The sequence below is a fragment of the Schistocerca cancellata genome, chromosome 5 (genome assembly GCF_023864275.1).
Source record: "Schistocerca cancellata isolate TAMUIC-IGC-003103 chromosome 5, iqSchCanc2.1, whole genome shotgun sequence".
Lineage (NCBI taxonomy): Eukaryota > Metazoa > Arthropoda > Insecta > Orthoptera > Acrididae > Schistocerca > Schistocerca cancellata.
The window spans coordinates 335,841,435-335,867,795 of record NC_064630.1 but is presented as its reverse complement, the minus strand read 5'-3'; the positions used below and the strand labels follow the sequence as shown (position 1 = coordinate 335,867,795).

At 43.1% G+C, this 26,361-nt stretch overlaps 1 protein-coding gene and 1 non-coding gene across 2 annotated transcripts in view; one reads left to right on the top strand and one right to left on the bottom strand.

The window, feature by feature from the left end:
* LOC126188270 (glutamate receptor 1-like) overlaps nucleotides 1–26,361 on the bottom strand; it is a 1,232,223-nt gene that overhangs the window by 666,524 nt on the left and 539,338 nt on the right. The gene's annotated exons all lie outside the window — the stretch shown is intronic.
* Trnas-cga (transfer RNA serine (anticodon CGA)) lies at nucleotides 12,382–12,456 on the top strand. The gene has a single exon. It is a non-coding gene; the product is annotated as a tRNA-Ser (tRNA).

The window sequence follows — 26,361 nt, the reverse complement described above, 5'->3', positions numbered from 1 at the left end:
GGCCAAAATGGAAGGAGTTTCACTATAAGATACCGCGAGCATATGTATGCCCTCCAGCTGAATAACTCTGATAAATCAGCCTTTGCAATTCATCTAAAGGTCACTTAGCCACAGTCATTCCAGACAACCTACAAATAATACACACTGTCGACAAACGGAAGAAAATGAATCTGCTCGAAGAGCTAGAAATTTATATCCACAGCTTTAACTCACCAGACCTTATTCTCAACGAACAAGTGGAGCTTGCAGCCGGCCGCGGTGGCCGAGCGGTTCTAGGCGCTCAGTCCGGAACCGCGCGACTGCTACGGTCGCAGGTTCGAATCCTGCCTCGGGCATGGATGTGTGTGATGTCCTTAGGTTAGTTAGGTTTAAGTAGTTCTAAGTTCTAGGGGACTGATGACCACAGATGTTAAGTCCCATAGTGCTCAGAACCATTTAAACATTTTTTTTTTTTTGGAGCTTGCAAACAAATCTTATCGCCACATATTTCATGAAATATTCAAAAAAAACCGTTATCCTCTGATATAATAACAAAGTAATATGCTATGGACATTCATTGTAGCAGTCAAAAAGAGTTCAAGTGTCATTACAGTAATTTGTAAAAGTCATTCTAAATAAAAGCTGTAACTGTCGTTTTCATAATTTGTAATAGCTTTCCAAATTTCATGTGTATAACATCATTGTACTTCCTAGATCTAAGTTCTCTGGCAACAGTGTGGCTCAAAATAGTTCTAACTGTCAGTTTTAAAGTTTGTAATAGCTTTTAGTAAAATCATGTATGTAACATCATTGTACTTCCTAGATCTAAGTTCTCCGACCAAAATGTGGATACAAAAATTTCATAATGTGCATAAAAAACTTCGCAGTCTATGATAGCTTTTTAAGTTTCTATTGTGCAACATCCTTGGACTTCCTATGCCTAAGTTCTTTGACCATAACCTACATGTTTCTGTTGAGCAACAACTTTACACCTGCTTCGTCTAAGACTCTAAGTTCTTTGACCATATCCCACATATTTGTATGTAAACGCAGTGTTTTTTACAAGTGCACGTCGTAATAGTCAAATATGCAGCTAAAATTTATAAAACTGAGACACGGACGTGAAAACTATAACAAGTGTACATCTGAGTGGGAAAACTGTCACCACAGCGTAAATATAATTGTGATGCTTCATCTTTATGTAGGTAGTAATATATTTTCTACAAATGCTACCTTGCCACCTACAATTGTCCCAGTTGTATCTGTTTAGTCACCAGAAAACATTTTTTTTTGTATTTTTACAGTGATGTCCAGCAATATAAACATGTACATGAATGTATAAGCATCTGAGGATGGGCACAAGCCCGAAACTGGTCGTGTGAAAAATAAATAACCTTTTATTGTCACTGGTAGCGGAAATTTTTCTACACCCTATAAAGGAACAGTCACGGAGTTCAACAGCATCCACTTTGGATAGAATTCAAACAACGGAAAACCTAAATCAGAATAGCCAGATGAAAACTGGAACTTCCATTCTCCTGAATATAAATCTAATCTCTTCACAACAGTGCTGCCTCATTCGCTTTATCCGTTGTGTACAATACCGTTTTACAGATAAACTATTTAATAATGTAAAAGGCTAGTGCTACACTACCGATTCATTTCTCACTCCTAGTCACAGCACACACTACACACACCATGCACACATTGTTCCATACTGTAACATTGCACACACTATCAGCTGATGTCAGGACCAGAGCGACACTGCGTGGTCTCCATTTTGTGCACAGCAACTTCCCAGTAGCTAGCTTGAAAAACTAATTCACCATCTCTCTATAAACACCTCAGAAAGAGGATAAAGTGTTAATATTATACATTTCATAGGTTTGGGAGGAATATTTTCCACAGAAGAAAAAAAAAAGAAGGGAAGAATATAGTGTGAAGTTACTGTGTGTAGTTGTTGTTATTATTATTTACATGCGTTACATTTTTTTACCAAATCCCTACTCTAATTTATCTTAATAATCCCTCATTGTATGTACTTTATTGCTTAATAAGTATGTTGAACTGCCTTTTCAATTAGGTTTGTATTAGTAATCTCTTTAATCTCCTTGGGAAATTAATTGTGCAGTTTCATTCCTAGGAAGAAAATGCTGCTTTGAGTTTTATGTTTATTCTTTCTTGATAAACGTAAGTTCAATCTTGTTTCTTTTTTTCGATGGTTAGGAACAAAGCTGTATGTGGACTAATTTTGTGGTGTGTATGGAGCGTCAGCCTAACACCACTCCAAAGAAGGGGACAGGAGTAAGGTTGAACATTTCATCTACTGTGAGCTCATTAGGCACAGAGGAAAATCCCGGACTGGGGGCGGGTGAGGAATGATATCAGCAGGGCCCTGTTAAAGGAAATGTGACGGTATTATGCTTAAGCGATTTCAAGAAATCACAGGAAGCCTAAATGTGATTGGCCGAACGGGGATTTGAACAGCCATACCCTCCAATAGAAGACTAACTTCCTGCCTCTGCGCCATCGCGTTACATAACATAACTCCAGCTGGACTTCTTGTTATCAATCGGTTGCAAGGACGCGCTGCTATCAAAGTCAAACTCGTCTGACAATGGCAGTGCACAAAAAAAGGGTTATAATTTTAGGAAAGCTCCATAAATAGTTCTGTTACTTTATGTGATTTCCAGTCAGAATAAATCGTACGTTTTCACACTAAATTACATAGCTGCACGTTAATACGTTCACGGCGTCGTGTACAACCGGTGGCTCACGCTAAATCCTCCCATCTGGCGGCGTCTACCGCTGATGACTCGCGCGCGAATCTATAATTTATACCACCAGCAGTAGTCTGATGTATTATCTATCATTTAGGCACAGCAAACAACTTTGAACACAATTTTGTGTGATCATTTAACGAGAGCGCTTTCTCAACGAAAGAGGTATCACATAGTATGTGATTAATTTAGCATAAAATTATTTTATGTCATATCTCGTCTTTTTAAAAGAACAGACTTTCAAAATGAAAGGTAAATATATTAAAATAGCAGCCCACGGCGAGAAACGCGGAGAGCGGCGCTGCCACATATGGAAAGCATGAATACGTGTGCCGCCACAAAGCGAGAAAAACAATTCTCACCGCCGGCGTGAACGTGTTCAAATTGAAAACCATCCAAGGCAGCATGCAAAAAACGTCAAATTGTCGTGAAATGTATCGTATGCAACGACATGCAAACGACCGATATTTACGCGCAACTCTACAAAATAGGTAAGAGTAATGCCATCTGTACTCTGTGTATACATACAGATTAATAAGCTGGCTACTCATTCATAAACAATACATTATTATTGGTTATTTGTGATGTTACCTAACAAGCAGAAGTTTTTGCTTTCCATGGTAAATAAACTTCTGACACGTTAATATATTTTGTGTGAAAGTCGGTGAAGAACTTTAACTAAATGTTTTATTATTAAATAACTATCTAATGACCTGTTTCATTACCTGGATAAACATGAGCTATTTCATTAAATTCATAAACATGAAATGAGAATACTAATAACCATCTGCTGTATAAGGGAATGACGACAGGGAAAATTTATGCTGGACCGAAGGAACACTCCACTGTTGTTCCCAACAACACAGGCGTTGCACTATCATCAATGGGTAAAATTTACCTAATATTCTCAGTTTCAGACATCCACGTTTTTTGGAACCTTTTATTTTCATTTGTCGTATTACGTGAGTGAAAGAGGGTGGGGTAGAGAGAACGGGAGAGGTTTGAGGCAATATGGCATGTATAAGTCGTTAAGATTGTTCATAGCTTTGAGAGAGCATGTGAATCAGATTGTGTAACTTTGATTATTTTATTTACATGGCTTGGATAAAAAGTTGTGGCAACACTGTTATAAATCATAACACACTTTACTGACAGACATTCACCGGTTTACGTGCCTTCAATGCAATCGCCACGCGTTTCAGTTACCTTCCCCCACGCAGATAGAAGGGATCGCAACGACTGCCACATGTCACGGATGATGTCTTCTCTCGCGTTGAGTACTACATGCGAGGACCGAGGTGTAACAGTGGCATCGTTATGCACTTGTAGAGGAATTACTCATTCGCTGCCACAGGGAGGGTGAAGACTCCCTTGGAAGGATCGGATCGTCATTAGGGACGAAACCTACGAACCACAATTAGGCGGCAATCGAATGAATGGAACGCTATGCTTATCCTCGCCCGCAGAAGGTACGCCGTGAACCAGCTGGTACCAAAGCGACGGTTATTGTGGTTAACGATATCTATGGGTCAATCCTGTATCAAGTTGTACCGCGGGGGCAGAAAGTAACTGCAGGCTGCTGCTTCAGTCTCTTGCGACATCACCTTCGTCCCACACTGAGAAGAAAGCGACGGAACATTGTGCCACTGCATCCAATCATCCTTCACGACAACGCACAATACCACACTGCCAACCCCGTGCAGGAGCCCCATGCGAAAGTAGGGATTGGATATACTGGAACATCCACCGTATTCACCTCATGTGAGTCCGTGCGATTACGGCCTGTTCGCCAAAGTCAAAGAACCTCTTCGTGGCACGCCCTGCAACACAAGGGAAGACATCATCCGTGCCAAAGAGAGGTCGTTGGGTGACGTCGCCAGAAATAGACGCGCTTACGATGTACAGCGCCTTCCACCTGTGCGAGGGAAGATGATAGAGATGCAGGGTGACTATATTGAGGGAATGTGATACGGCGAACGTCTGTCAATAAAGTCTGTATGGATTATAACAGTGTTGTCGCTACTTCTTATTCAACTCTAGTACATGGGGGATATGATGATTGTGAAGGAGCCTCTTTTCGGTACTTAAGAAATGTATGTTTACTTCCGTCTTTCAGACAAGTATGGATTCGATTATATTTCATTCGTTTTTTGGAATGTATTAATTTGCCTTTTCCTGTAAATTGATTCTGAACTGGAATTGGTCAAAAGAAGGATCCTCCTGCGTTTCATGAACTGAAATACGAATATGATTGGCTACCGTCTTATCCAGCCACTCGGAGAAGAGATTGATTCGCTCTTTACTATGGGGAAGATTAATCGCGCGTCAGTCTGGACGAGTCCGCCATTAGCTGTTGTCACATGTGGTCCTACAGAGGAAGCTCCAGACACTTTTGTTAATACTGCGAAACAATCTTTTTCATTGAGAATAAATTTACTGCGTAAACGTTTGTGATTACTACTGTGTAACGGCTAAGGAAATTTCCGAGTTGTTAGCGGGAAATTACCTTTTGAGAGATATAAATTCTGCTTAGCATATTCTGTTGTCATTAGCGGGAATTCCAGAGTACTAAATGTGATAAACTGCATAGCATCTGAACGAGCATCCAATACTGTCAAACGCGCGTGTTTTTGCAAACTGATAAGAATTACAATTCTTTTAGTAACAAATCGTGAGTTCAGATCTTAAGCTGCCTTATGGAGAGAGAGCGCGCAACAAGCATGATAAAGTTACTACAAACTTTGATTATTAGCGGATGTTCAATTTTGGAATTGCTTTCCAGGACAACTTGCTAGCAGGATTTGTGTTTTCAAAGTAACAATAGAGAACAGACAATTTTAGTTAACATTTTGTCTTCCTTCAGTAGTTACAGCTGACCTAGTGAAATGGACACAGTTACCATAAATAAGACAATTAACTGTATGCACCCTGTTGACACGTTGTGTGGCTAGCTATTCTCAGCTGGGGAACATTACGAGTCGCGTAAGGGAGACCGATTGTCTGAAGAACTTCCCAATATGAGTAACTTCGGAAAGTCCTAAGAGGACACGCCGATGCAAAACGGTTTTTCACCGCCGAGAAATACTATCTTGATTGTGTTCAAATCTTGCTTCCATTATGTAGTACATCAGTACTGCCTATCTGGGCCGGCCGCGGTGGTCTAGTGGTTCTAGGCGCGCAGTCCGGAACCGCGTGACTGCTACGGTCGCAGGTTCGAATCCTGCCTCGGGCATGGATGTGTGTGATGTCCTTAGGTTAGTTAGGTTTAAGTAGTTCTAAGTTCTAGGGGACTGATGACCACAGAAGTTAAGTCCCATAGTGCTCAGAGCCATTTGAACCATTTTTTGCCTATCTGGCACCCCTGCTCCTTTAAAATCACATTTATCATCAATTAACATATTATTTTTTCTTTTCTTCATTCCTCTGTGCATGGAGGTTGTCAGCAACGTGGATCAATGAGACGACTGTTGAAAGGTGGCTACACTGAGTCACAGCGCCAGAGATTGCGCCAAAGAGTATTATTCCGCCACTTCCACTGGGGCAGTTGTAGCTGAGAGGTTGCCGTGAGCAGTGCTTGTTGAGAGGATGTCGAGAGCAGTGCTAGTTGAGAGCATGTCGTGTGCAGTTATTGTTCTGCTGGGCGAGAGAGTAGATGCTGTTCGGTTGGTGTAATGTATATATGGAAGATGTTGCAACGATCACAGTGTATTTTTCGTCGATATCTATGGAGGTAACAAAAAATTTTTTTAATTTCAAATCTCCTTAATAATAATGCCTCTTGGTCACAGGTTCAGTCAACAAAGCATCTGCCTCATGTTCATGTATTAGACTTGTAATTCTGGTTTCTATGTGCAATTATAGTATTTCTGGTTGTTCAATTAGTTCATTGTAAATGGTGTTTAAAATATCTCGTCGTATTGAGGAAGAACCGTGCCAGATACATGTACGTTGAGTCATACTATCACACACAGAACAGTTACACTTGTGCTTTTTTGTTTCGTAGCGTTTCTAGTTGCTGGGGACTTAATTAATCAATTGTGTTAACGGAAATTTCCATTCATTCTTTATTGTTATTTTATGCAGTCAGATTGCGTACTAATACTGCTCAGGGCCAACCGGTTACGCGACTTCGTAACCGGACACACAGCTACTAAAATTATTTTATTGCATTTTTTTTAAATTAAGCCCCCATGCACTGTGCGCATATGACGGTGCTAACTTAGAGACTGTGTGGGTATTATTTTTCAGAAAGCCAGATAATGTTCTCCAGTCTCAGGAACACTAAAAATCATCTTTAACAGTCATTTGATTCCCCCCTCTCCAATGCTTTTAGAACTTACGATCTAATATCATCTACGCATTACATTTTATTTGATCGTCAGTGCTCCAAAGTTCTGTTAAATTCTGACTAATACTGGAATTCTTGTTTTTTTGCATATCAAGTGCCATATTTTCTTCCATCATGTCACCGACAGTTTCTCCACATTATGGAGGCCTTCAGCGTACTGTGTCTACTGTTTACACATATCTGGCTTCTCCTCTGCGTTTATCATTGGTATTTATATTGCACTCTTGATGTCGACGTCTTTCGTTCAAAAATAGCTCTGAGTACTATGGGACTTAACATCTAAGGTCATCAGTCCCCTATAATTACTTAAATCTAACTAACCTAAGGACATCACACACATCCATGCCCGAGGCAGGATTCGAACCTGCGACCGTAGCGGTCGCGCGGTTCCAGACTGTCGCGCCTAGAACAGCACGGCCACACCGGCCGGCTCGACGTCTTTGCTTTTAACTTCACCGAAGCCTTTTTGACTTTTCTATGTGTTGAATCAGTCATTCCGGCCATCATCTTGATTTCCCAGAATATCCCACTTATTCCATTCCTAAGAGACTCATATCGCTGTATTCCCGTCTTTTCCTGAATACTTTTGCAGCCCTTCTTCTTTCGACCAAGTGAACTATTTCTTGTGTTATCTAAGATTTCTTTTTCTTGTACCTACGTTTGTCTTTTCAACTTCTGTGACTGCTTTATTTGGAAATGTCTACTCCTCTTCAGCATAACTACCTACTCTAGCACTCATTTTCGAGGTGTCTACGCCCTTAGACAACTTCAAACATACTTCATTATTTCTCACTAGTTCAGTATCCCTCTACATTCCACGATGATTCTTGCAGATGAATCTATTAAACTTCTCTGTAGTCTTCATTATTATTAAATTGTGGCCGGAGTCTGTGCAGGATGTAATGGGTATAAGTCAAATATTTTTATCAGAGACTGAGAACATTACACGAAACAACATTACATTAGCATTTATTTCATTTTCAGATTAGATGTAATATTTTTTTAGTTGATTAGTACCTCCAAGTACATGTGGCAAGATCAAGGGATTAATGCTTATTTACCCCTGGGCAGCTGCTCAGCTGGTGAAGCATGCACACATGTATGCAGAACAGTTAGCCTATACTGAGAGGTAGAGTCTACTTAGTTGTGGAGTTACGACCATGCAGGAAACATCAGATAGTAAATTATGTGATGTTTTTGTCGGTAGACTGTTGGATGCAGAGAAAAAACAACCATCACACTGATGTGTGTACATATTAAAATACCACACGTAAAGATACTTGCAGTTATACCCATTACACTTGTATCTGTTCCTTACAGTCCAATATCTGACTTTCTAACCCATGCCTGACCCTGCTATAATCCAACTGGAATCTTACTGTGTCTCTTCCTGTGGCTTTTCCTTTCCTTAGTTATTTTTTGAGTAGTGTATCCACTATTACAAGCTGAAATGTGTTGAAGAAGGACTTTCTCCTTTCACATATATACTACAAAGGTCATATTTTCCCACAACTCTGCCTACCAATGACTGTCGTTCGAATGTGGAATCAGGTTCAGGACAGCCATAGTCAGTGTTATGTAGGATGTCAATGGCATCAAACGACTGCCACCCTGAAGTATGGACACATTGTTTGCCCACATGTGTAGATGCATACACTCTCGTCAAGAAATGAGATTGTTTGTAGCGAAACAAGTATCCTCACGGTCAGTGTGTCAACATTTGAAGCACCACGGCTGACGCAGTTTCTCCTTACATGGCAGAAGAGACAGAGGTTCGTCCAACAACACTGGCTACTGCGGTGGCACCACGCCATTTATGAGACGAGTCTCCACTACACTTATTACAGCATTATCATGGACATCTCTATGTGAGGAGGATCGAGACAGTCATTGCTACATTTCTCAGTAGTTATCGTTGTACAGCCCCATCACCTGCTGTGCTGTATTGTGTGCCACTAGGTACACAAAACAAACACCTCTGATTCACATAGTAGTTTGGATAGCAGCACCCACATTTCTGATGTGTAAATACTGGTCTTTATGTCCTACCCTAGACTGATGACCTCAGATACTAAGTCCCATAGTGCTTAGAGCCATGTCCTGTCCGAGAGGTCTCCGTGGTGTTATCCTTCAATAATGTAGGACCTCATGCTGCGTTTGTTATGCCACCATACTTCGACACAGAGGGTATACGGCGTTGCCCTGGCCAGCACGTTCTTCAAATCTCTCACCTATTGAAAACATCTCGTCATGGGTTACAGGTAGATTCCAAGCAGCCATTCATTAGCCAGTGCACATGATGATATAGAACTGAAGCAGCATACAATGGTGTACCCATATCCATCATCCGATCTCTGTCTCACCCGATGCCCATCCAGAGTAGAGTCATTGTCACTGCAAGAAGTGGCTGCTTTGTGTACACACTACAATTTTAATAATGTACTGTCCCTAATAAACTCTATCAGCACAAGAAGTAAATTTTATTATTCTCTGTCTTTCCTGGTGTTACTGTTTAATAGCTACCACTGTACGTTCTTATTACCCGTGATCAGGCTGCTCGGACTGTCAGTTTACCAATTTACTTCTAGTTACATGTAGGGAAGATAAGTGAAATTTTGTTGCAGCTCAGTATTCAATAATGTTCTGAACATACGTTGCATTAGTTGTCTACACATATATCTTTGCATTTCCAGTCTTCCTGAAGCAAATTACGTAAGAATATATTAAAACATGTACCTAAAACCTACCCATCTTTCTGTAAAGGATTATTCATTGATGGTGTTTCCCACTTGTTCTTCTAAAGACATCTTCACTTTGTATTTTATTTTTATTCTCAGACCATAATATATTACTGTGGCACGACATTTTACAAACTTCCAGAGTCTTCTCTTTCACAGTCTAGGTCTTCGTTTCATATTCTTTTGCGCTAATGATACACAGTTCCAGAAATACCGTCCCTCAGTCTATACCAATGTACGGGAATTGGTGTAGAACCAAGTAAAGCCCAAAAGCATTGTTGGGAGGGAGACCTCAAGTCATAGTTTTAGCCATATAACTGGAGAGACTTCTTTCGTCTTGAATAACGATACCATCCCTTCAACATGTACGAGAGTTGTGCCTTAAGTATATGTAATAATTTTACGCTACTCTGATGGCTGTTTGTGTGTGGAGTTTTAGTGTAGTACTTTCTTGTATTGATGACAGAGAGAGAGGGAAAATTATGAAACTCAGTGGCCACTCGTACCCAACACTCTTGAATTAAAAGAAGGTGGCTTCTGGGCCTCACAACTCCAGCTGGTGGATAACCAACAGTGTCACGTGACCTCACTCCCTGTACATTTGGGGGGATGGGGGAGGGGGGGCTGAATGTAATCCAGCGGATTGGCACTAAGTCTGGTGATCACGTACCGTATATCACCATCTTCCTGTTCTGGTCGGCCGAATGGTCGATATGAAAGTTATTCTACCATCAAGATTCGAATTGGCTACCTCGATATCAAGTGATACCACAGTAACTGCGATGGCACGTAATCAATAGGCCAAAGTAATCCCATACTCAAAGAATGACCGTGGAACAGATACAGGAATCCCGAGTCGCCGTTCCAGGCGAGATCCTAGCGGAGGTTGTCTGCCTTTGCCTTCCACCGACATGTTATGAAGTGTCGGGTGTGCTTCAGTGTCGTTTGCATGGCTGTGTTGAGTGCTTATACAGTGTAGTTCTGATTTTGTATTCTTATGGATGAAGGGAAGGGACAGGCTTAACCCAGTGCTGGAGCATAGCCTACTCATCGGGAATAGCAACAAAGAAGCCGCCATGCTTAACGTCCCCATTCGACGGACGGATCACTATCACATGCCCTCACCTATGAGACACTGCAGTGGGCCTTGGAATTTAATCGAAGACACTGACACTGGAGTGAGGACTGGTGTTTAGGAACTCTCTGCCACCACCCAAACTTTTTTTCGTAATGTCAAAGGGAAAGCTCTCGATAGCACCGTCTTGCGTGGGTCTAGTCAACTATCTCACGGAGTTGACTGGGAATGCAGTTTCTCTTCTGGAGAAGGGACTTAATATTGCTCCCACACCTAGGTTCGCGCCGATAGCGGACATTGTCAGTGCAGTTGAATAGGTTGCTGCGCGACTACCACCTGAGTCAGCTGAAGAAGTACGCCAGGAAACCTGCCGTGATCTGACGAGAACTAAACCGATCATGTCGAGTATTACCAGCAGGGAGAGGGTAGCCATTCGAGACCTGAGACAGCGCCCTGAGATTGTTGTCTTTTGGCTGACAAAGGCAATGCTATTTTTGTTCTTTCCCATAAGGACTACATTGAGAAGATGCAGAGCCTGATAAATGACGTATCTTATAGGAAGATCAACGCTGACCCCAAAAAGAAGGTGGAGAACAACTCTAGGGCTCTTCTCAAGGACGCAGATTTACCAGAGTGTGTCGCCAAGAAATTGACACCTCACGTACTTGTACCGCCAAGACTTTATGGACTTCTTAAGTCCACAAAGAAGGGGTGCCGTTACGCCCAATTGTCAGCAACATTAGGGCACCTACATATTTGCTGGCCAAATACCTGTCAGAATTACTAAGCACTTATGTGAGTAAATGCCCTAATCATGTTTGTAATACTATGGATTTCATAGAACGTCTCGAAAATTTCAAGCTGAAAGACTCAGATATCCTGGTGAGTTTTGACGTTGTTTCATTATTCACCAGGGTGCCTCTTCGAGAGTCGGTTGAGGTTATTGCGCAGAAATTTGACGAGAAGACGACCGACCACTTCAGGCACGTTCTGACCTCCACGTATTTTCTCTTTAATGTAGAATACCATGAGAAAACAGAAGGAGTCGCAATGGGGAGCCCACTCTCGCATGTGGTGGTGAATTTCTACATGGAGTACTTCGAGGAGAAAGCTATGGCGTCATCCTAATGGAAACCTACTTCCAGAATGAGATTTTCACTCTGCAGCGGAATGTGCGCTGATATGAAACTTCCTGGCAGATTACAACTGTGTGCCGGACCGAGACTCGAACTCAGGACCTTTGCCTTTCGCGGGCAAGTGCTCTACCAACTGAGCTACCCAAGCGCGACTCACGCCCCGTCCTCACAACCTTACTTCCTCCAGTACTTCGTCTCCTACCTTCCAAACCCGTCTTTCAGGAGTGCTAGTTCTGCAAGGTTCGCAGGAGAGCTTCTGTAAAGTTTGGAAGGCAGGAGACGAGGTACTGGCAGAAGTAAAGCTGTGAGGACGGGGCGTGAATCGTGCTTGGGTAGCTCAGTTGGTAGAGCACTTGCCCGCGAAAGGCAAAGGTCCCGAGTTCGAGTCTCGGTCCGGCAGGAAGTTTCATATCAGCGCACACTCCGCTGCAGAGTGAAAATCTCATTCTGGAGCATTGGTTTGACTTTTTATTTGCCCATTCCAGCTCTTTCCGGTCGAGATGTCTCAGTGTGCCACACCTCACTTTCCCGCTTTGTCTCAGGATTGTACTGAAAAATCAATGAGTCAATGCCTGTGATCACACGACGGAAGCATTTGTGGTCATTGGCATTCCTTTCAAGAAGATCAACGTACATTTCTTCGGTTGTTCTCCTGCTCATTTGTGAGTTTTCTCGGTTCCATTTTGGCACAAACTTTCGCATGTGGAAAACTTCGGTCAACATTTGATATACGGTGATACCGTTTGACAGGTCACCCACCACCCTTATTGCCAAACGTCGTTCTGATCTTACAATAGCGCGCACATGTTCGACGTGACGCTTTCGTCGGTTTTTGAAATTAAAGGTGTCACTGAGCGAGGTTCAACATGTTCTCAGCCTTCCAAAAATAATTTCTGCCAGCAGAAAACTTGTGCTCTTGATGAGCAACGTCCCCGACAGGACTTTTCATCTTTTCAATGGTCTCACTCGCGGATTTCCCAAGTTCAACACAAAACTTCATGGCATAACGTTGCTGTAATGTGCGTTGTTTCATTTTCGTAACACATAACAAAACGCAACTTCACTGATGACGCTCTCAAAAATCACGTGATGACTGTGTGGAGCTGAAATTCGGACTGACCATCTGGAAGGGATGGAGACACCCAAGCAGAACAGCACAGCTTTGCCAGATCACTCGCAGTGTTGCCAGACTCATTATATTTCTCGCGTATCCCTTATCCAGCAGATCAAGGTACCACGTTAACACGTTACTGCACAACGTGTTCTAAATTAACAAAAAGAAAACATCCATGAAATTAACATCATTCTTCTGCAAGGCTTACAAATTTACACATTAGAGGTGGCACCCATCCGAACATATTCTCAACAGACGCTCGTGCTACTTTCGGGACTGCAAGCGCTGTTCCGTAGCTGAAAGGATAGTTCTGTATCTCATCCCTTACGTCATCAGGTTTTTTTTTATTTTCTCAATCTCACTTGTCGAATCCGGCAGTAATTCTAAGGCCGTAGTAGTTCTCTGACATGCGATGTAAAGAGCACACACAGCAGCGGTAGAATAGCCGAGAACGAGTTGCCATCGCCGGAATCGTCTATCAGGGACCATACAGGCAACACTCAGTGAAACGCAGTTAAAAATTTACGACTCGTCATATTGGTGGTGCAGGCGGTCGGAGCGCTGTTAGCTCTCGCCGCAGCCCGCTCCGCGATGGGGCTCATAAGCGGGCGCCGAGCCGTGGCGCAACGCCGCTTCCACTAAGCGAACGTTACTGCGCCGCTACCCACCACACGTAGTAATGCCGGCCCTCATTCCCCGCGCCCGAGAGAAATAAACGTCCTGAAACACAACTCGGAGGAGCGCTACACGGGTCTGCGGAAGCTTTTAACCTGAATGCTATCAGAGCAAGTGCAATTTTGTCTCTTCCTCGAGTGGATTACTTTGCAGTTACCGTGAAACAGACACCTGGGAGCCGCGGGCGTCCCCCCCCCCCCCCCCGCAAGTGGAGGTCCAGAAAAGCCTCCTTCGCCAGTCCTTTCTCTGCGCCCCCCACGCCAGTTTCCCGCCTGCCCTCTCTCCTCTGAGCCGGTTAATTCGTGGCCGCGGCGCAGAATATGGCGCCCTCGAAATTTTCACCATCATACTTGAGATGATGCCCTCAAAGTAGGAGTTTCGACCGAGGTTACAATCTTTCTCTTTTCTTAGAGGCAGCGCCAAGTTCCTTTTCAGCATTCCTAAAGTCTTTATTTTCCTCTGAGAGGGTTCAAAACATCTCGAACTGACTGACGATCAAGCCTCTCAGCGCAGTAACGTGCAATAAGCAAGGGAGAGTGTTGTACCTGGAGAATAGTTAACATAGGAATACGCAGTAATTCCTTGTCGATGTTTCAATTTACTGATTGATTTTAGAGCACGCTACAAAATACTGTAAGCAGTTTCCATCATTTTCTACCATATTTGTTGTTGTGAGAGATGATGATGTGTTCTGCGGAGCGTTTGTATATAATACGAGCTCTACATATATCGAAATCCTTTGTTCCTCACAAGCGACTTCTTATCAAATTTTGTGCTTATGAAGCATCGTCTCAGTTGCGTGACTCAAAGAATGATTTGCTGTCAGGAAGGTCATAGTTTTAATAACTGACAGAAAGTCATCGAGTGAAACAGAAGTAACATCTGCCGTTTCTCATGGAAGTATTACAGACACTCTGCTGTTACTGATACACAAAAACGATTTACGAGACAATCAGAGCAGCCCTCTTGGACTGTTTGTAGATGAAGCTGTCATTTACATCTACATCTACATCAGTACTCTGCAAATCAAGCTTAAGTGCCTGGCAGAGGGTTCATCGAAACACCTTCGCAATAATCTCTATTATTCCAGTTTAGAACAGCGCGTGGGAAAACCGAACGTCTGTATCTTTCCGTGCAAGCTCTAATTTCCCATATTTTATGATGATGATCGTTTCTCCGTACTTAGGTCGGAGGCAACAAAATATTTTCGCATTCTGGAGAGAAAGTTGGTGATTGAAGTTTCGTGAGTAGACTCCGACGCAACGAAAAACGCCTTTATTTATATGACGTCCATTCCAAATACTGTATCATGTCATTGACACTCTGTCCACTGTTTCGCGATAGTACAAAATGTGCTACTTTTCTTTAAACTTTCTCATGTATTCTGTTAATCCTATCTGATAAGGATCTCATACCATGCACATATATTTTACGGTCTTGTAAAGTCATCAGATGGTCAAAACCAATTGCAAAAAGATTTACACAAGATAGATGTACGGTTCAAAAGCGGCTGTGATGTTATCAGCACTAAAATGAATCCGCTAAGTTTCTGTTACGCGATAAATCACACTAAAAATGGTTCAAATGGCTCTAAGCACTATGGGACTTAACATCTGAGGTCATCAGTCCCCTAGACTTAGAACTACTTAAACCTAACTAACCTAAGGACATCACACACATCCATGCCAGAGGCAGGATTACAACCTGCGACCGTAGCAGCAGCGCGGTTCCGGACTGAAGCACCAGCCGGCGATAAATCACACTAATCTAATCCAACTAAACACTTAGGGAGTATAGATGCGAATAGCTTAATTGGGACGATCACATAGACAATGTCGTGCGTAAAGCAAACTAAAGACGGCAATTTATTGCCAGAATACTCAGAAAAAGTTAACAGATCTACTAAAGAGGCTTTGCGCTTGTCCGCTCTCTGCTGGGATGTTGCTGTGCTGTGTGGGATCGGCATCATATAAGATTGACGGAGGTCATCGAAAAAGTTCAAAGGATGGCAGCTCGTTTTGTACTATCGCGAAATAGAGGAGAAAGTGCAACGCATACGATACACGAATTGGGGTGGTAGTCTTTAAAACAAGGCGTATTTAGATGGTGCAGGACCTCGTGACGAAATTTCGATCACCAACTTTTTTCCTGCGAGTGTTTAAATACTTTGTTGGCACCCACCTACATAGGGAGAAAAGATCTTCATAATAAAATAAGAGAAAACAGAGCTTGTACAGAAAGATTTAAGAATTCGTTTTTCCCGTGCGCTTTTGAGTGTGGAACGGTAGATAAGTAGGTTGAATGTGGTTTGATGAACCCTGTACCACACACTTAATTGTGAATTGCAAGACAACCATGTAGATGTAGAATACTTTAAAGCAATTAGGTGGATAGTGTTAGTTCTTCAGTTACAGTGTTTTATGGTGAGTACAATTCTGTATATTTTTAAAACTAGTTGCATGACGTGCAGACGGTTAAGCCATACGTCGTTGGCCGTGCACCACATTTTGCCTTGTAACGGGAAGATATTTTACCAACGCACCGTGATATTTGCAAAAAAACACAGTTTCTTTAATGTCTTAACAATTTCCGCCTTGTTTTGATTGGAAATATTTGTTAGTTGGCAATAGTTTCTGTTACCTCATGTGGCCGGCCAGGGTGGCCGAGTGGTTCTAGACGCTACAATCTGGAACCGCGCGACCGCTACGGTCGCAGGTTCGAATCCTGCCTCGGGCATGGAGGTTTGTGATGTCCTTAGGTTAGTTAGGTTTAAGTAGTTCTAGGGGACTGATGACCTTAGAAGTTAAGTCCCATAGTGCTCAGAGTCATTTGAACCATGTTTTTAATTTTTGATAATACTTCTTCATTTCATTTCACTTACTGTTTATTGGTGTGTAGTAGAGTAATAATGCAACACGTACACTGTTGAATACAGTATTAATTCGATTTTCTCGATAGCAACTTTTTAAAATTTGCTTGGAACATTTGTTCCTAGATACATAACCATGTTGAAAATTTGGTAATACCTTACTGTTTAGAGTACAGCAATTTTTACAATTTCAGAAAAAGAGTGGAGCGTAGATAAGGTTCACGCTATCGTTAAAAAATGGAATTAGAATGTCTGTTACACGACTAACTAGACGCGGAAGTGTGAAAAGTGTTTCACGATACAGTACATTGACTTAACAAATGTCATGAGATAAGCACCTAAAATCGTGTGAGGCCTCTCTAGCCCAGCACTTGGCAATGAAACGCCGTGAAAGTGAGTCTACATGGCCCTGGTACTCCTCTGGAAGCAGCTGACACAAAATTGTTTGCCGAGCGGCAGCCAATTCTGTTATGTTCGTGAGCGCAGGATCCATGGCATGTAGCCTGCGTTCAGTGACCCCCCAGATACGCTCGATGGGGTTGACATCTGGACTCCAGTGTGGCCATATCAGTCTTTGGACTTCCCTTTGAAACTGCTGCAACCATTCCTGGTCGACGTTATGGTGGCCGCTATGATTTTGAAACACCGCAGAACCGTCAGTGTGTTGGAAGGACAAAAATGGGTAGAGATGGTCCCCGAGCCGCACAGCATACCACGGACCACTCAAAGTCACTTTCAGAACAACTAGGTGGTCCATTACATACCAGAAAAATGCACCCCAGACCATAACAGAGGCATAGGATCACACAATCTCGGCAGGCGGGGTCCATCGATTCATATGGTCTGCGCTACGCACGGTGCCTCTCATCGGCATGGTACAGTTGAAATCGTGATTCTTCCGACCATATCACTTTACGCCATTCTTCCAGTGTCCATCCTTGGTGGTAGGAGAGCAACGCAAACTGTTTTGCCCGATGAAGTCTGGTCAACAGTGGCACCCACGTACGGCTTCTGTCCCATATCCCACGGAAATCATACTCCTACTGATTCGCACTGTTGCCCTTCTATGTCAGATGTCGCGAGTCACTATCATCGAGGGTGGTCTTGTGCTGACTGTGATACCCTCAGTCGACCATTTACGATATATTGTGGACACGGTTGAGCGTATGAAGCCGAATTTCTGGAACGCTGCCGCAATCGAAATTCCCATCAGTCGGGCACCGACCACCATACCCCGGTTCGAACGACGTCAGCACCCGACGACGTTCCATGTTACACAAATCAATTCCACAACAACTTCTCAGAAGGTCTCCTATATAAATGCAGCTGTTACATTGGGAGTATGGTGCGCATACAACTCACCTGCGCCATTTGTGCCACACTAACCCATGAAATAGCCAAGTCAGTGTGCGCTCTCGTACACTTTCGTGTTTCCAGCGAGTACTTCGTTGAGTAGGTGATTTGAGTAGCTGTTGTCATAATTAGGAACTTTTATTTCATTTTAATGGTAACTGCCCTGAGACGGCTCTGATCAACACGTTATCACGAACTAAAAAATGTGCGGCTGATCCCCCGGTGGAGGTTCGAGTCCTCCCTCGGCCATGGGTGTGTGTGTTTGTCCTTAGGATAATTTAGGTTAAGTAGTGTGTAAGGTTAGGGACTGATGACTTTAGCAGTTAAGTCCCATAAGACTTCACACACATTTGAACATATTTTTGAACAAAAAATTTTAACCTTATTTTCTCTAGCTCCGCATGTAATTTGCAGCACTTTGACAACAAATACAATTATTACAATTGTTAAATAGAGGTTTATTTAGTCGTAACACGTCCGCTGCAAATTTAAATAACAAAAAAATCGTTCCTTCCACAGTGTTCTCTACTAAAGACTGCCGCTTCCGGAAGAATAGTCTACGATCTTCAGGCATCTGAGCGTGGACAATTATATAGAGATCGTGACATCCTCTCCTAAGGCCGTAGTCATTCTCTACTATGGCCTAGGGCGAAAATGTCATGATTTTTTGTATATATTTGATGGTTTTTGGTAATTATCCAAGTGAAACGTTATATGTAATTGCAGGCTGGTAACGTAAGGTATATAATTTCCACCTGAAGATAAAGGACTAATATTACTCAAACTGTAGGCTGTAATGAAGGGCCTGCGGTTGTGGCCGAGTGGTTCTAGACGCTTCAGACTGGAACTGCGCAACCGCTACGGTCGCAAGTTCGAATCCTGCCTCGTGCATGGGTGTGTGTGATGTCCTTAGGTTAGTTAGTTTTAGTAGTTCTAAGCTCTAGGGGACTGATGACCTCAGGAGCTAATAAAATATTTTAATGTTATCCATCTTATGGATTAGAGATTGTGATTGTGACGAGTCGATAGTTATATTTGGTTACCATACAACCATGCTAAAAGAACGAAACAAATACAACGCGATTCGAGAATCATTCTCTAATCATCTGGCTTCTCATTTCTAAAATATTAAAAAGATGCACGTTAATAAACAAAACGGCAAACACTAAATAACGCCACTTGACCAGAACACTTCGTAGAATGATTACGATGGAAAACACTCTACTCACGTTTATGTTTATACACTTTCGTCCTTTCAGCTTCAGCGCATTACAGCAAATCCAACATAGTTTTCTTTACAATTTCTGTGTTTCTTTAGCTTGATTCCTTTTTGTTTTTTTCTAGTTCAGATCATAACATAAAAGTACGTAATCAGCAGTGAATATGAAGCATGAAGTGATTCAGATAATGAAGGACTATTAAAATGAAGGAACTGCAGAGTTATGACTAGCTGGATGAAAGACTGAAGAATATAAATGACAGATTTCTACAGATCTTCTCATTGGTATCACTCTGTCGAACCCAAAATGTATCCCACTCACCCCGAAAGTACTCATGAACAATTCCGTAATCCTCCATGATTGATGATGGACGTACAGATCATGATATAGATATATGTGTTCTAGTTAGAGTCGCTAGATCGCTTGCAAAGAGTATTGCGTAGACAGTACCATTGTTCACTTTAAAACGTATTGATAATTATTTTTCCGTTTCATTAATGACCTGTAAATTGAAGAGTATATGTGATAAAAGATACATTTTCTAAATCATTGGCTATTTCGGGTTGTGTCATCCATTATACACGGTGTTACGAAAAGGTACGGCCAAACTTTCAGGAAACATTCCTCACACACAAAGGAAGAAAATATGTTATGTGGATATGTGTCCGGAAACGCTTACTTTCCATGTTAGAGCTCATTTTATTACTTCTCTTCAAATCACATTAATCATGGAATGGAAACACACAGCAACAGAACGTACCAGCGTGACTTCAAATACTTTGTTACAGGAAATGTTCAAAATGTCCTCCGTTAGCTAGGGTACATGCATCCACCCTCCGTCGCATGGAATCCCTGATGCGCTGATGCAGCCCTGGAGAATGGCGTATTGTATCACAGCCGTCCACAATACGAGCACGAAGAGTCTCTACATTTGGTACCGGGGTTGCGTAGACAAGAGCTTTAAAATGCCCCCATTAGTGAAAGTCAATAGGGTTAAGGTTAGGAGAGCGTGGAGGCCATGGAATTGGTCCGCGTCTACCAATGCATCGGTCACCGAATCTGTTGTTGAGAAGCGTTCGACCACTTCGACTGAAATGTGCAGGAGTTCCATCATGCATGAACCACATTTTGTGTCGTACTTGTAATGGCACATGTTCTAGCAGCACAGGTAGAGTATCCCGTATGAAATCATGATAACGTGCTCCATTGAGCGTAGGTGGAAGAACAAACTAAAATGAGCTCTAACATGGAAATTAAGCGTTTCCGGACACATGACCACATAACATCTTTTCTTTCTTTGAGTGTGAGGAATGTTTCCTGAAAGTTTGGCTGTACCTTTTTGTAACACCCTGTATAGGGTGAGTCAGCTCAAATATTTCCGGAAACATTTCATGTTTTCGCTTCACTATACGAAGTACATTCATTTTTAACAGTAATTACAGTGTTTAGAACATATGATTTATCTGTTTTGAACATGAAACCGTTTATGTCTCATGAGGAAGGCCGTGATTTCGTGACCAAATAAGGAAGTACCGTCACGTCGCATAAGGAGAAACTGAAGTGTTGCACCAGCGTTATGACGTTATAAAAGGGGCACAGAAGTAATGTAGCTTTCAATCATCTGTGTCGTTACTCACCTGGATGGCCGTTCCCATTAAATCACCGCATCTGAAATGGGGAGGTGGCGACAGGAAGGGCAATCGTCCACCCCTTAAAGGAACCACGGCAAACCTGTCAATGACCACGCCGACCTTGCGGACGATGAGGGCCAAAGGCAAAAGAAAAGAAGACTGTCTGTGTTGTTCACGTGTTTCGAGTGCTGGTGGCTTTGAAAAAGTGAACATTTCACAAACAAAGAGAAACTAAATGTGCTACTTCTTTAAAGCACGCAGAAAGAACGAAAAGAGAACAGTTGAATTGTGCGCACAGAGTTGAGTTGTACGTACAGACGGTGCCCAACAAGAATGACAATTCAGCGAATGTGAAAAGCATTGGTGCTGGTAGGGCACTGGAATACTGCGCCAAGGAGCAAACCTGCAACGAGCGTAGCGAACGAAATAGTTTTGGTTGCTGTTGCTCATATTCCTTATATTAGCTCCAGAGAAACTGCAACTGCCTCTGGAATAAGCTAGCCCAGCCCTCATTCCATTTTGCGCGGAAAAAGCTTCCGCCTGAGTAACGAGTTGCTTCTCTAGCAGAATAACTAGCACGACTGCAGAAGACGTATGGAATTCGGTCGCTTGGTTCTGATGCGGCATCAGGTTAACAGGTTCTTTCTTCAAAGTGTTCTCTTTACCGATTAACTCACCTTTAACAGTCATGGAAGACTGAGTCTAACAAATACGCATCACAGGGTCACTGAAAATATGATCTGGCTGAGCCAGGTTGAACATCAGAGGCAGTAGACTATGAACGTTTAGTGCGACATTATTGGAGACTATGTCACTGGTCCGCTACTAGATTGAAGAAACTTAACAGGTAAAAGACATGCATAGTTTCCTACCGAAATGCTGCGAATCTCCTAGAGAAAGTATCGGTTGGTTATAATTAAAGTGCGGCTAATCGCAGAGGTCCAATGCGAGCTGTAATTTTCGTATGGCAACGAAACCTTGTTCCAGTTTTGGCCAACAGCTGCAAATTTGGCGCTGTGAATTCAAGAAAGAAGTGTAGAAATGTCCACATATCTAATGAATTTGTAAAGGAACGTGGGCAGCAAACGTCTAACAAGTGAGAAAAGGGTAATGTTAATTTTATTATTAACAGCCGCTTACACACTTCGTTCCATATGAGAACCGGAGACGCCAACGTGATGGACAGTTGCTCGTAGCAGTACCTGAGGAATCTTAGCAATATGTTCCTGTATACTGGCAGTCAGATCTGGTAGAGACTGAACGCGTCCCTGGTAAAGCTTTCTTTTAGGTATTCCCAGGGCCAAAAGACACATGGATCTTGCAGGCCAAGCACCTGGAAAACCTCTGGAGATAAAACGTTCGTGGAAGGTTGCATTAACAGATCTTTCACTGCGCGAGTGACATGAGGTGTTGCCTCCATCTTGCGTGAAAACAATCCTTTCTAAACAGCTACGACCTTCAATAGCAGGAATCACATACTGTACAAGGAGGCCTCGATAACGTACATACGTCACGGTGCACCTGATAGGGTGTATTCTCGTCGAAGAAGAACGGACCGAGAATAAAGGTGCTTATGAATCCACGCCACACTGTCATATAAGGCAGTTCTGTCTATTCACTGCATCATTTAGTGTAAAATGTGCCTCGTCATCCATAGAGTATTGCCCGACCACATGTCATCAACTTCGATCCGTGCCAGAAACAGAAGAGCAAATTCAGAACGTTGCTGCGGATCATGAGGCGTCATCTGCTGCGCCTTCTGGATCTTGTCGGGTATCAGTGTAAAATAGACCACACAAATTTCCGTTCTGTTGATGAGATGAGGATTCTCGTGACACTGCACGAACACTGGCACTAACGGGATCACGTACTGCATAGCCAGTTACAGCAACAACAACCTCGTCAATAACTTCCTCTGTCATAGGAAGTTTTTCTCTTTCTGGTGCCTCACCAACTTCACCAGCGATTTCCGATTTAGTTATGATCTTCTTTGAACGATGTAGTGACATCAGACCTCTCCTCTGACGTTTCAGTCAGAGGTACTGTCTCAGTGCATAAAGCAGTTTTGCTACAGCCCACGGTTTCTCTTCTCGATAGCCATACTGTTCATTAATGTTATGACCTATGAGAACTCGGATGTCATACTGTCATGCAATCAGTGTACAGCGCTAGATTTGCACCTGGTGGCCAAAACTGGAACCAATTTTTCAACCGTAAATCCATTCCGCATCGACTCATTAGTATATCTATCACGCTTTGCTGCCATACGATAATTACAGCCCACATTGGACCTCTGTGAGTAGTCGCACTGGTACATTTTGAAATACAGAGATGTAATGTGACACCAGCGCGATCTGTTTGTATAGCGGAACATGCAGCTTCCGAGACAGGGAGGTGGGCCAGAAACGATTTGTATCCGTGCGGGATTTTGACTGTGGGATGAAACACCAGTCAACCGGAGTATGATTTTTTGGCGATCGTTCGTTTAGGCAAATGCTGGGCTGACACCAGAATTTCCCCTTGGAACATACGATACACAAGTAGTCAAAATACGTTAGCACAAAGAATAACTCCCACAGATGGCGGGCACGACTTCCCTCCCTTGGGTTACCTTGGCAACTATGGCGTCAGCATCGGCTTTTGGTCACATGGTTCGATAAAAACATAAAATTTACCTAATTCTGAACAAACGGACCACGTATTAGGCTGGGTATCGCTAGAGAAGAAAAAAGGAATTTGATACTATCATCAGGCGTGGGTGGCTAAAGATCATCTTGTGGCCAGGAAAGCTCTCACCCAGCTTTTTCCTGGTCGCTGGAAAGGCGTTACTATTTCGCCTGCACGATCGCCTGGACCGTAGCTGCTGGACTTTCTACTGCGTTGTAAATTCAAGTACGAAGTTCTTCACGGAGTGCTGCACTGAGTTATCGATGTCGGTCGGTGACGCCTGGCACGAAGTCGGCGTTCCAAAACATCCCGAATGTGTTCTATAGGATTCAGGTCAGGACCCTGCACGGGCCAGTCCAAGTGAAAAACACGACCAAACCATATCACCACCGCCTCCGAATATTTCTGTTGGCACTACACACGCTGGCAGATCACGTTTAACGGGCATTCGCCACCCACACCCTGCCGTCGGGTCGCCAAACTGTGTAACGTGATTTGTCACTCCACACAACGTTTTTCCACTGTTCAATCGTCCAATGTTCAAGCGAGGCGTCGTTTGGCATTTACCGGCGTGATGTGTAGCTTATGAGTAGCCGCTCGACCATGAAATCCAAGTTCTCTCACCTTCCGCCTAAACGTCACAGTACTTGCATTGGATCCTGATGCAGTTTGGAATTCCTGTGGTATGGTCTGGATAGATGTCTGCCTATTACACTTTACGGCCCTCTTAAGCTGTCGGCGGTCTCTGTCAGTCAACAGACGAGGTGGGCCTGCACGCTTTTGTGCTGTACGTGTCCCTTCACGATTCCACTTCCCTATCACATCGTAAACACTGGACCTAGGGGTGTTTAGGAGTGTGGAAATTTCGCGTACAGACGTATGACACAAGTGACACCGAATCACCTGACCACATTCGAAGTTCGTGAGTTCCGCGGAGAGCCCCATTGTGGTTTCTCACGATGTCTAATGACTACTGAGGTCTCGGATATGGATTACCTGGCAGTAGGTGGCAGCACAATGCACCTAATATGAAAAACGCTTATTTTTCGGGGAGTCCGGATACTTTCGATCACGTAGTGTATGTTTGGAGCATAGCATTGTATGATAGTCAAACATGGACTGTCGGAAAACCTGATCAGAAGGGAATCGAAGCATTTGAGTTGTCGTTCTACAGATGAATGTTGAAAATTATGTAATATAATAAGGTAAGGTATGAGTAGATTCTCCGCAAAATCGGCGAGGAAAAGAATGTATCGAAAACTCTGACAAGAAGAGGGAACAGGGTGATAGGACATGTTTTAAGATTTCCGTGAATAAAATCAGTGGTACTAGAGGGACCTGTAGAGGGTATGACTGTACAGGGAGACAGAGATTGGAATAGATCCAGTACATAATTCAGGACGTAGGCTACAATGCCATTTGCTACTCTGAGATAAAACGGTTAGCGCAGGTGAGCCAGAATGCGTTCCACACACCACAGAGCCAGAATGCGTTCCCCAAAGTGCTCCCCCAGAACATCAAACTCTCTCTTATTTCGATGGGGTCGAGCTCCGTCTTCCATGAACCACATCCTGTCTAAATCAGGGTCGCTTTGGATTAATGGGGATGAAATGATATTTCAAAACCTTCACGTACTGCTCGGTAGTCATCATGCCATCAAGGAATATCGCACTCGGTCCGGGCGGAGGTTCGAGTCCTCCCTCGGGCATGGGTGTGTGTGTTTGTCCTTAGGATAGTTTAGGTTAAGTAGTGTGTAAGCTTAGGGACTGATGACCTTAGCAGTTAAGTCCCATAAGATTTCACACACATTTGAACACTTTTTTTAATATCGTACAGATTATTCCGTGACTGGACACTGAACACCACACAGTCACCCGTTGAAGGTGAAGTGATTTCTCGATCGCGAAATGCGGATTCTGAGTCTCTCAAATGAGCCAGTTTTCCTTATTGGCGAACACATCCAAATGAAAGTGTACTTCGTCGCTGAACCAAGCCATATGCACATAATAATTCCCATCGTGTCCCGCGGCCAACCACGCAGTATGAACGTCCTAACGCAAACCGTTCAGAAGTTGACTTTTTCATTTCGTATAGTTCAGTAACTGTCACGCTGTATGTAACATTCATATCTGGAGGAGGTCGGACTCTCGACGTAAATGTCAATATTGAACTCTCAGTGAGGAATATGCCCTCCTTAGCAACGCACATTTTGCAGCTGTTATTGATGCTGACCACCAAACTCTTGAAAATTCCGTAGGGGATATCGTACCTCTCTTCTCTCAAGGCACTTTTCAGTTTTTGCACAGCTCGGGGAAAGGATGTTCGTTGCCAAGAGCACCACAAGCATGCTCTAAAGAGGGTTTAGGTCCGTGAAGTACGCAGGCCATTCCGTACGTTCAATATCTCAACGTTTTTGTGTGTGGAGGGATCACAGCCATCCATTAACAGAAAGTCAGGACTGCCACACAGATTTAAAATAACCTTCCTCCAATACCGCTGTGTTGTAACGATACTTCGCGCAAAGATATGCAGCTGTCTTCGGCCATTGTGCATAATGTCTGTCCACACAACAATACCTAGGCCATACAGCTGACGTTCATGAACATTCTGTGGTGTGTAATGTGTTCCTCCCTCTCCCCACACTAACTGATGCCCAAAATCACTTCACACAGTGAAGCAGGATTCGTCGGAGAACATTATTTTGGATCATTGTTGCTGACCCTAACCAATATGCTTCCCACACACGTGAACTCTATTTCGACGATAGCACGACTGA